Genomic DNA, 12,236 nt, shown 5'->3' with positions numbered 1-12,236 from the left:
TCACAATAAGAGTCGCAAAATATATGTCACTGTGAATGACCAAAATTGGTGCTTGTGGTCTTTCACCGGCGAATGTTGACAATCAAAGAGTCGCCTCGTTAAATATTCGAAATATACACTAGATCTAGTTAAGTGCCACTGGCCGGTATACATTTGCCCGTTGTGGTCTACATGAACGTTTTCTAAGGTCAATTGCCACTGCCCAGTATGCATTTAACCGGTATTCCGAACACTGATGTTTCTCCTAATCTGTCCTCCTTAGATATCCTCAGAATCTATAATACAATCCTTAATAATAAAACTTTTTTACCATATATATATATATATATATATATATATATATATATATATATATATATATATATATATATATATATATATATATATATAGATAGATAGATAGATAAATAGCTAGATTAATTAAATTAAAGCAGATAGTTTATTAGTGTGGATCAATACTTATCTTTATATTATAACAGTGGTATATGCTGCTATATATTGTTATTGATAAATCAATATATGATAACATTTTTGCGTCATATACTGAGAAAATTTCAAAATTATTAAGAAAAATTAAGAAAGTTATTTCAGATTGAATCAAAACTTGAAAAATGATTAGATATATAAATATTTAGCATTATGACTCATATGACTTATTATAAGTAAAAGTAAGAACGGATATTGCGTAAATAAAATTTATTTCTGATGACGTACTGCTAGTCACAACGACAAGGATATTGCTATAAAATACAAAAAGAAAATAGTAATTAAATTCACGGATGCATACGAATCTATCCATAATATTTATCTTGCTTCTTTGCTTCCTGAGCAGAGAAAAAAAAACCCTCCTTATATTTTTCAAATCCAGAAAGCTAATCATAATGTATAGAATGGGTGAACGAAACCGAATAAGGTGATCAGTTTTCCATTCGAATGGCAGTTTCAATCAAAGCCTTATCAAGAGTAAAAAAAAAAAATACTAAAAAGTAAGGATCAAAAAGAATTTTTCTAACTGCAACCTTGAATGCCACGAGCCAATTTCGGAATTGAAAAGGTACGGTAAAAAAAGTCCCAGACACGTTAGATGGGTTAGAAAATAATGAAAAAAAATAAAAATTATCCCTAAGGAATATCACCTTAGAATGGAGAAATGCATTCGAGTCTAGAAATAAAAGCAAAAAAGAAAAAAAAAATCTGAAGTAACCTAAGGTTAAGAAATATTAATGGTCGAGTAACTTCATGCGAGTTGTTTTATTTCGTTTACTAGTACGTGATATAGTATTTTGATCAGTTGAAGTTATCCCAATAATACTGATTCTTGAGCTATAAAAAAGTTATTTCCGTCCCTTCATGTGCTTCTTTTTTGGATACATCTCAATCATTGTAAAAAATTGAAGTTTTTAATAATTGCGTTACGTTTGCAAGAAAAAAAAACATTCGGTTTGTTGTATTCCTTATGATAAGGGAAAGGAAATAAATATCGTTTACATAAAGATAACAGAGCGTATTGGTAAGTGAAATAAATATATGTCTTCCATAAATCAATTTTAGTGGTGATTTTGAGTTTTTACTCAGTAAATGATATTTATATGACATAAAATTTTATCTCCATTTAGTTTTAAATTAATTCTTCAAATGCCCTTTATTACATGTTTACAGATTTGTGAGCAGCTTGATACTTGGGAAGTTATTCCCATCTTGTATATATACTTTGTGAAGTACTTTAAGAATTGTACTGATTTTTTGCATACTTTTTCTGTATATCTTTGCAAGTAGACAAATCATTTTATAAATAAAAGTTATTAACAATAGAGCATTTTTATAAATTAAAATTTTTTACACGCACCTCAACTAATTGCTAACTCTACATGTAATACAGTCATTAATCGCTCTCACATTAAGTATTTGCTACTTCAAAGAACTGATAGAAATTAAGAAATATATCAAAATACTTATGAAACTGAACAGCGCTGAAAATTTTCCTGGAAGTAATTAATCATTACCATAAAACAATGCTTATGTTTGAGTACAATATTGGATATAAATGTATATTTAATGACATTTCACACTTTTTAGATATTAAAAAAAATTGAGAAATATTTTCCGTTATATACTATGATGTAAGGCAATATAACTTGGGGACGCAAGTTGTTAATAGAAATATATGTTTATCAAAAATACGCCATCGAGTATAATGCTTCTAAAATCCTATTTGAAGAAAATCAACTTAGTATTTTATTCTTTAAAGAAATATACGACATCGATTTATAGAATTATTTATCCTTAATCTCAAAAATATTTTAAAAAATTAAATGAAACTAGGAGGCTCCGCCCCCTGCTCGCTAACGCTCGCCATCAACCGAGAATTGCTACGCAACCCTATGTGGTTCACGCCGTGAACCATGGCTCGCTGCGCTCGCTCGCCAATGAACACAATGTTCTAGCACAAAGACATAATATATTATCATCAAAGACATAGTATTTTATCATCAAAGACATAGTATTGTACTTAGAAGAATTCTACCAATGTTCTTAATTGGCTTTTAAAAAAGTATATTAGCTATTTAGATTGTACATGGTGAAAAAATCAAAACATTAGCCAAATAAGAAACATATTAGCAAAATAAATTATAAAATATTGCTTCACTAATATTCTGCATTTTAAAGCGTGAAAATTCAATGCATAAATAAACGCGAAATATAAAAAAATTCAATGCATTCAATACAAACACTTAAACGTTTTTTAGACGTTTAGGTAGCTCCCAGTAGAAAAATATCAATTCAACAGCGGCCTTTTAAAGCATTCTCACTTCAATTAATTAATTCCTAATTGAGTTTAAATTAAATATTGTCATGTATTTAGTGCATGAATCTGAATTGAACAACCTGATAATGCTCACTCTGGTTATTGTTATCTGGTTGCTCACTACGTGCTCTTGCGCGCCGAATCCAATCAATTAAAAATGAAAACTGTTGCCAGCGCGAGAAAAGAAATATCATCGGTTTTATTGATACATACATACATACGTACGTATTAGCGTTTTAAATAATACTAGGAGGCTTCGCCCCCTGCTCGCTGGTGCTCGCCAACCCCCGGAACTGCTTTCGCAGTTTATTTCGGATGGCTTCGCAATCCGATGCTCGCTTTACTCGCTCATTGGATACGTTCTTAACGTCTAGCTTTTGTATACTTTTTTGAACACTGAAGTTCCGAAAACTTTTCACTGTAGAAAATTCTAAACCTGTACATTTCAATATTAATTTGAAATTGCAAACAGTTCACATATTTTTCTTAATCACACTATTCTAAATTTCAGTTGTTGAGAAAAGTAACTGTTGTAAGTTTTGTTTTAAAGTCTTTCCCACAAAAGGGCTAAAGCCATGTGTTGTAAAACAATATGAAATAGTAGTCTGCCACTGAACGCCGGATGTAAAGCAACGGCTTCGCTAAAGATAATTTTGTATTTTTAATTCTCTGAATGGCGCCACCCTAATATGGAATTTATAAAATAAATGTATATATTTTTGATTGTTGATGAAGCCCATCATTTTGCGTTTTCATCAGTGTTCAGAAGCAGAACAACTATAAGTTCTTTATTTTATCACAAAAATATAAAATGTATAAAAAACAAAGAGTAAGAAAATGAGTATAGTCATGGAAAAAGTTAAAATTATAATATAGTATTTATCAGTTGAAATAAAACTTTTTGTTTAAGTCATTGTTAACAATTCAAATTTCTCCGAAGCAATTCTAAACCTTAATTTTGCTCACTAGGTGCTCTTGCGCGCCGAAGCCTATCAATTAAAACGTATTAGCGTTTTATATAACATGGATTAGCCATATGATGCTCATTACGTGCTCTTGCGCGCCGAATCCAATCAATTAAAAATGAAAACTGTTGCCAGCGCGAGAAAAGAAATATCATCGGTTTTATTGATACATACATACGTACGTATTAGCGTTTTATATAATAAGATAGATTGCTCAGTCATCATTATTGATTAGCTATCAAAATACTTGCGGAAGTTGCGTTCTTAGTAATATACTTAACGGACAATCATTAAAATTATGATAATCAAAACAAAAAGGAAACATTAAATTTACATTTTTAATGTGGGTAGTATATCAAGGAATGATTGACAAATACATGAGATCTAAGTAGTAGTAACATAGTGCACGCATGCGTCAGTATTGCTTTCGGATCATAATTAAAGATAAATCCCAGCCAGCCAATCACTAATATTCCGTTAGTGCAGCACTACGGCGATGTTAGCCTTAAATAAAAATAATAATTGAACTAGTTTTGAATAAATAACAATTTTACCATGTTATATTGGTCTCTTTAATATACTATGTAGCATAATATCACTTACTTTTGTAGCAGTATTATAGTTCACTTACAAATTTGTATATTTAAAACACACTTTTGGGATTCCCTAATTTGCCATACTTGAATAAAAATGTGACATTGCTTTAAAGACTTTCGAATATTATTTCGAAATGCCATAGCTTCAAAAATTAAGTTAAAAAAAGTTCAATTTATTTCGAGCACTCAATGTAGATTCCTACTATTAAGATTAACCCACACGTGAATGAAAAAAACAAAACAGATTTAAAAAGGAAACAAAACTATGCCAACAGAAAGAGAGAAATGTAATAAAGATTAGAAACAAAAGCAAGAAAAACTGCTTCAGCAAAAGGAAGAGACAATAACCGAATTTGGCAAGAAAGAACACCTAAATATCCAGGTGGAATATAGGGTCGGAGAAGAACTAATGAGGATTAATCTTCACTATGTGATGTCTCTTTATCATTTACTGAATCGAATAATAATGTTTAATTTGGGGTAAGTGGTGTATTAATTTGGATTAAAAGTTTTAAACTTTAAACTGCCTGTCTACTTCTAAGAACACGGGTTCAGTATTTGTTACTTATTGGCCAGAAAATTGTTCTATTGCACTAAAAGCTTTTGTCTTTTAATTTGGAAAAAGGTTACGAAAAAATGTAAGAATGAGCTAAAGAAAAATAGCTTACGTATATGGAATCTTATTAAAACGCGTTTAGTGTCTTAAAAGTTGAATTATGAAACCTTTCCAACAAAAGTAATTCTTACTATTAAATTTCATGAGGAAAATATGTGATAGTCTTATCTAAAAATTACCCAGCAATAATTGGCTATTTTAAGGAATGTTGCATGGTAGTGTTCAATCTTGTGACAGTTTTAGGTTTCAATTACAAACTTTTTAGCTTGAAAGTACCCGGATTCTTGTGTAGCTCAGCGATCCGAAAAAGTTGAATCAAACGTGAAGATCAAAAGAAGGCAATAACAGCAGATGCTTCGAATATGAAGATTCCGCTCAATGTTTTATTCCCTGGCGACGCATTTGACAAAAATATAAAAGAGATTCTTATGGGAAAATGACGCAACATGGTGTTCTTCATCCCCTCCCAACATCCGATGAATCAATGCCTTTCAAATGCTGATAAAATTGGTTGGGTTTCCATCTTTTTTTCTTTTTTCTTTTTTTGAAGTGGTCCCTTAAGCGCCATTTCTTTAGATACGGGAAACTTTTTCTTTCTTCATAAAAGCATAAGTTCCGTTGTTTGTTTCCTTTTCTTCATTCTATACACGTTTCTTCTTTTCATCTACTCTATCTGCGTCCGCATTTTTCAATTCTCTTTGCCTTCCAATTTTTATTTTTCAAACTGTTTTAACTTTTTCAGAAGACTTCGAGGTTGCGTTTATAACAAGCCGCGGCTCCAATTTTTTAAAAGTATTCTTTATTTCAGGCAAAAAAGGAATATTTTATTTAAATACTTTCTCTGGAATTTGATTTAATTTTTACTTGAAAGAATTTAAATGCATCACGCACGAAGAGTTTTTCATTGTACTCAATTTCGTATTCCATTATGGTGCAGAAAGAGAAGAAAAAAAATGTTTCGTTTATTTTTCCTTCAATGCTCGTTTTTTTTTTTACTTTTGCATACGTCAAAAGCAATTTTTTGTAGCTTTTCAATCTACGCACCTTAATGTCATTTTTTCGTAATTTTTATTCGCATTGATACACGTTAATTTTATAATGTAGAATAATACTTTTTTTTTTCAAATACGTGAATAGTATCATAAAATATCAATTTAAAAATTTACATGCACTTTCAATAATCAAATAATTTATTTTAAGAATATTAACAGATTTAAGTTATATTGAACTATCGCGGATATTTATTTTTAAGTATACATTTTTATTTTGGAATGTAGTCAATTCAGAGATTAATAATTTTCTATGATTTAGAGTATACTTAACACCATATAAAAATATTTTAAAAATAAAATAATTCTTAGTACAGTTTAAGTGATTGCATTAATAATATGCATTTCATTTAGTGGTTTATATTTCACCTTGAAGTTACCTGAATAAAACAATGTCAAATGGTGCTATCCTTTTTCATATTTAAACCACTGGGTAACATATTCATTTAAATTTAAAATTAAATTATTAGCTACAACAATTGATTAAACCTAAAATAGAACGATTGACCACTTTAAAGGGTAAAAAATACTTGCTTTCAATGATACTAAATTTTACATGAAATTTAACCAAATATGACAAAAAAATATTATTATTATTAACTTACTCAATTGCCAAATATTATATTTCTAATTAGCTACTTACTTATATGTAGCACTTTGGGTAGCGTTCTAAATGACAATGTAGACAACAACTTCAACGTTCTCGGTGCTTTTCCAAATGCTGTCGAGAGTATCGAATGAATTCAAGAGTCTTGTTGAATGCTATTCCTGGAATACTGATGGGCTTTCTCAGCCGAGGAGGACAGGATTAGTTGTCCTAAATAACTAAACCATAATTGGTTGCATACCTATACAGACTCTTCGTATTTCAATGCCCCTTTGTCTACAGGTGTAGGAGATTTTGGAGTCGCTTATGTTCCAATGCCTTTACTAGGAACCAAAGTACATTTGATGGAGAAGTGCAGGCATTCAAAATTGCATTGGAACACTTATTGAAATTACTCCATAACTTTTAAGTTTCTGTTATCACATTCAAATGCAGCCGTTAGAACCATCCCCTTTCTAGAGGTTTCTACTTCAAAGGATATTCTACTATGCAAGTCTATTACAGTAAAAAAAGTGTTATGAAAATCGCAACGGCAGCTATTTTAATGAAAAGTCTGATTTCCGTGTGGCATTTGCTTTCTGAAATACATATAACCGCACATATCATTTCATTCAATAAAACTATGCATTCGCCAATCCAAGTGAAAAAGACGCTAACTGAAATTAATGGAAAGAAGAATAACAAGTGTTAAGTACTGATCCGAGTATGCATGCAAATTTGCGTATTGAAGTCGTTTTGTATTATTTCTTATGGCTAATTTATGTTCTAATTTTCTTGCTTTAAAAATGCCCGAATGCATTGTGAAATTGTTCATCTACTGAAAATTTCTCAACAAACGATTTCTTACGCAATCATAATTCTTCACTGCCTCAACCGAAATAAGGTGAAGCCAGAAACAGGGGGTGAGTAAACAGTGGACTCCAAATGACTGGAAAGTCATTGAACGGAATATGGTTTCGTGAGATATTTATTTCTGAAGAAGTAAAAATAAATTAAGACACTGCTCACTTAATCACAGGAGAAAACGGCCCGGACTTCTTCCTTACAAAATGAAAGCAGTTAAAAAGTTAACAGCCAAAAACTCATAAGATTTTGAAAGTGTATGCATTCAGTTAAACGTCCTGGAATGTGAAGCTCAGACACGAAGCAATAGCACAGTGTAGCAATAGCAATAGTTAAAAACAGCACGGTGACTTGTCAGCACATGGCTCTGAATTATACATGGCAAGGACAATACATTTGAATTGCTGGGCTAAAAAATCTATTAGTACCCAGCACTGTATTCAGAGCACACAAGGATGGTACACACGGCACTCAAGGCGAATCCAGTAGCAGGCGACGATCAAGGAGCCGCCCGCTGACTGAAAGATCTCTCTAACCTTAATTTATTTATGCCGACTGGACTGTGAAGGGGTCAGCGAGCTGGCCTTGGATCAGAAAGGCTCTGGGTTGGAATTCCGGGCAAGGTATGGATGTTCTTTCATTCTCTGTATTATCAGTCCTTACTCTGGGAGCAACGTTGGCCCACCTAATATGGTGCCTCTGAAAGAGTGGCCAACGAATCTGCCCTGTAAATGCCTGAATTGAAGAAACGTTAATACAGGTGGGCATTAAAAAAAACCCTTACTTTATTTATGGTACAAAAAAAGCAATAAATATGGTATAAAAAAGGCACTGTAGTCTTCCTTTCAAAAATCTTCCTTTGGAAACATCAAAATTGCGTATAATATCGCTATAAGGTGTTTGGTGCATTTAAACGGGTCTTTGGCGGGTCCAAGCATAAGCTGTCTTTCCTTGGAGCTGAGTTTGGACTCTCCTTATTGATGTGCATTGGTTGGTTATTGATGAGTAGTTGGTCTTCAGTGTTGTACGATACCTTTCGTTTGCTTCCTTGCAAGCACTCTTCCATTTGCACTCGTTTTTCCCGGAACTCCCACAATAGGCTTACGCATCAGATCAGGATTTTTGAATTCAAAAGCGTTATGACTGAGTCGACAGCTCTTAAAGCATTAAAGTACTCTAAGGTATTGTCATATTGTGACTCTTTTACAGTCGATTTTTAATAGGGCCAATTAAAGTGCAAATCAGAATGGTAGGAACTTGAAAATACATAGTATTAGACCTCTCTCATGGTATGGAGAAGTATACTAGCATTTCTGCTTTTTCGTGCATTTTGAATTTTGAGACGCTCCTTCCTCTAATCCTGTTCTCAACTTCCTACAGTATGAGGCATGGTTTTCTCAACCCCTGCTAAATGCAGGAAAATTTGTCACCAAGAGCTTCTTAAATTTCAGTTTGAAATCTTTCCAATTATAGTTCGTTTTTGACCGCATAATTTATCCTTGAGGATCGGACGTCCTTAATTTTAAAAACTTCAACCCCTCGGTTCATGTTAGTCCCCTAAAGGTAGTCGTCGGTGTACCACGGTGAGGGGAGGATTTATTAGATGTTTCGAATAGTAATATATTCTAAATTGGAAGGCGTTTATATTTGTGCCTCGATTTGAGTTAACGTCTGACATGTTGTCTATGTACCGATAGAACCTATTCTTCCAATAAATCCTGTTTAAGTTCTTTTAAGCTCATTTAGTGACGCACCGGTTTCGGAAGTGTAATTAACTTTTCAATCGGGAAGTAGGTTATGGTCAGGAGTATTGTTTTTAGCAGATGAAAATTTGTATTGGATTGTAACATTTGAAATATCCATAATGGAGGTATGGTAAGCACATACACTTGCTTGGATATTCTTTCCATATTGAACAGTGACGCCAATAACCATTTGAATTGGGATATGTGCTTCTGTGAAAACGTCACGTTTTTGAGTTTTTGAATAAGGAGTAAGATTAAACAGCAGCCATGGTGTAAACTCATTTTTGAAGATGTTATGCTTCCTTGGTTCTCAAAGTTGTTTAAAACCAAAAGCAGTGGGTCACTTATAGAATACCGCGCTAACACGCAGAACTCAGGACACTCTAGTATGTTGAAAAGCATGTTTTTCAGGTAAGAATCTTAAGAACTATCATCTTATTCAACAAAATTGAATCTAATTTATTTTTCCTAAGGTTTATCTAGAGTAAATGAATTTCAGCTAAATGTCTTAAGACTTAAGCCTTCTAAGAATCTTGATGCTAGGAATGGAATAAAATGTATTTGCTACATATGAAATAATTGTTTGGAAATTAATTCATGTAATTATTGCCGTTTATTGCACTACAAAGTAGCGAGGAGAACAATAAAAATTTTAAAATAAGCAATTAACAATGAATAAAAAGTTACTTATATTGAACAATAATTGATTTAACATTTGAAGAGGTACAATAATCAATTAATCGAGGAAAATCAAATAAAATTTTACTGGTTTAATTGTGGTTAAGAGCAAAAAAATTTGAGACGCGTATGCGAAAGATAAATAATTCGAAATTTGGATAGAATGTAGCAGGTAGTAGTGTTTTAATGCTGATTTGAAAGACTAGTTGCATTTTTCATGGAGCATTAAAATTGTAATAACTTATATGCTTTCAAATTACATTTGGTCACCCTATCGAAAGTGGATTAAAAAAAAGATAAGATAATTTTTGAGAGAGTGAGATTATTTTATCGATATATGTAACTCTTGTAATAATATTAATATATTATATTAAGCATTGACAAATATTAAATGTAATTTTCTTTTAATTATAATAATTACAACGTAAAAAAGTATCTGGTTATTGAGTAAAAATAAGTTTAATTACAGGAAATTAGTTTTTCTAGTTTTAAAAAGAAATTCGGATGAATTTATTATTATTATTTATCTTAAACATATTTCATGGAATGAAATCATCCTTAGCAGCACAAATGTTTTTTCGCAAAATATTTTTTTAAAACTTTCCTTACCAAATATTCTAATAATTTAAAGAAAATAAATGCACTTTCGTATTAAATGCTTGCATATTTTCTTTTAAAATTTTTTGTATGTTATTTGTAGTTTCTTTATGGTAACGTTGCATTGAAGAAAAAATCAATTACAGAAGAAAAAAATAGTTTTTTTTATTTAAAAAAAAGGAAAAGAACTATATTTTTTGCTGAAATGATTTATTGCTCCTGTCATTACCTACAAAACTCACTTCTATTTATTTATTTGTAGGTCAAAAATAACACAAATAATTTTCTTACGGAAATTTTATTTCTTTGATACTCACGCCCTTGTAGTAAGACCATTGTTTTCTACAGCAGAAAAAAACACATAAAAATGTATATTCTACTACGTTGGCACGCGACTATTTATTATGAATTGTCACGTAAATTTGTTTCAATTGTTTATTCAGTTTTACTATTTCATAATGCTTTATTTTTTGACTGCAAGCTTGATCGCATAATACAATATTATAATTAGCGAATATATTGGGACATCACACCGCTTTATATTATTTTATTAAGCTTATGTAAATAGCCTTAATAATTTTTCATATAACGCCTATGGAGAAAAAGAATGATTCAGTGGGTCATTTATATTGGGATGTATTTTCAGTGATGATGGAATATTCAGGTGGTGAGGAGGGTGTATTGGTATAGTGGGCCAAATTGAAGATTGATGCTGAAATCAGGGATGGTGAAAAGAATACTCGAACTGGATCAGAATTAATAAAAAGAGCTTTTATTTAGTAGTATATTTGCAGAGCTCGAGTTACAAAATATACATATCATCCATACGAATTTCAGTTGAATCAATTTTGTATAATAATATTAATAAGGACAGGCCATGGGAGACAAATCCCCCACAACCTGCCTAGTCAAAAGCCAAATTAAAAAGTACATGTAATTTGTTCCCGACGGACACAGACGCATTGGTAGGAGATCCAAAATTGGCGATTTATTAAAATATAGCATAGCCAAAACAAAGCGAATCAGCATATCAATATTGGGTTTAAAAGAATACCCTGGCGATCACGAGTCGCCAACAAATTTATGAGAATTATTACAACCATGCAACCGAAACATTTAGCCGTTGGAAAATTAGAATAAAAAGTTATAAATAGATTTTTTTTTCGATTAAAGGTGACAGTGAATATATAAGTCTGCATTAGTAATGAAATAAAAAAAGTATCCGTTACATTGATCTGGAAGAGAAGAAATAAATATTTTATGTTCGTTTAAAAAGATTAAGTTTTTGATTTATTTTAAAAATAATTCTATTAATAAAAATAATTAGCTTATGTAATGAAAGATATTTTAAAAGATAGAAAATAAATATGTGTATGCCAATTGTGGCATCACATATATCACCATTTTATGGAGAAAAAGAATGATTCAGTGGGTCATTTATATTGGGATGTATTTTCAGTGATGATGAAATATTCAGGTGGTGAGGAGGGTGTATTGGTATAGTGGGCCAAGTTGAAGATTGATGCTGAAATCAGGGATGGTGAAAAGAATACTCGAACTGGATCAGAATTAATAAAAAGAGCTTTTATTTAGTAGTATATTTGCAGAGCTCGAGTTACAAAATATACATATCATCCATACGAATTTCAGTTGAATCAATTTTGTATAATAATATTACTACCTTAAAAACGAGGATTTTCACAAAAAATCACTTTTTTATTTTATTGCTTTATA

The sequence above is a fragment of the Parasteatoda tepidariorum genome, chromosome 6 (genome assembly GCF_982258835.1).
Source record: "Parasteatoda tepidariorum strain Cologne lab strain chromosome 6, Ptep-v5.0, whole genome shotgun sequence".
Lineage (NCBI taxonomy): Eukaryota > Metazoa > Arthropoda > Arachnida > Araneae > Theridiidae > Parasteatoda > Parasteatoda tepidariorum.
This window is presented reverse-complemented; position numbering follows the sequence as displayed.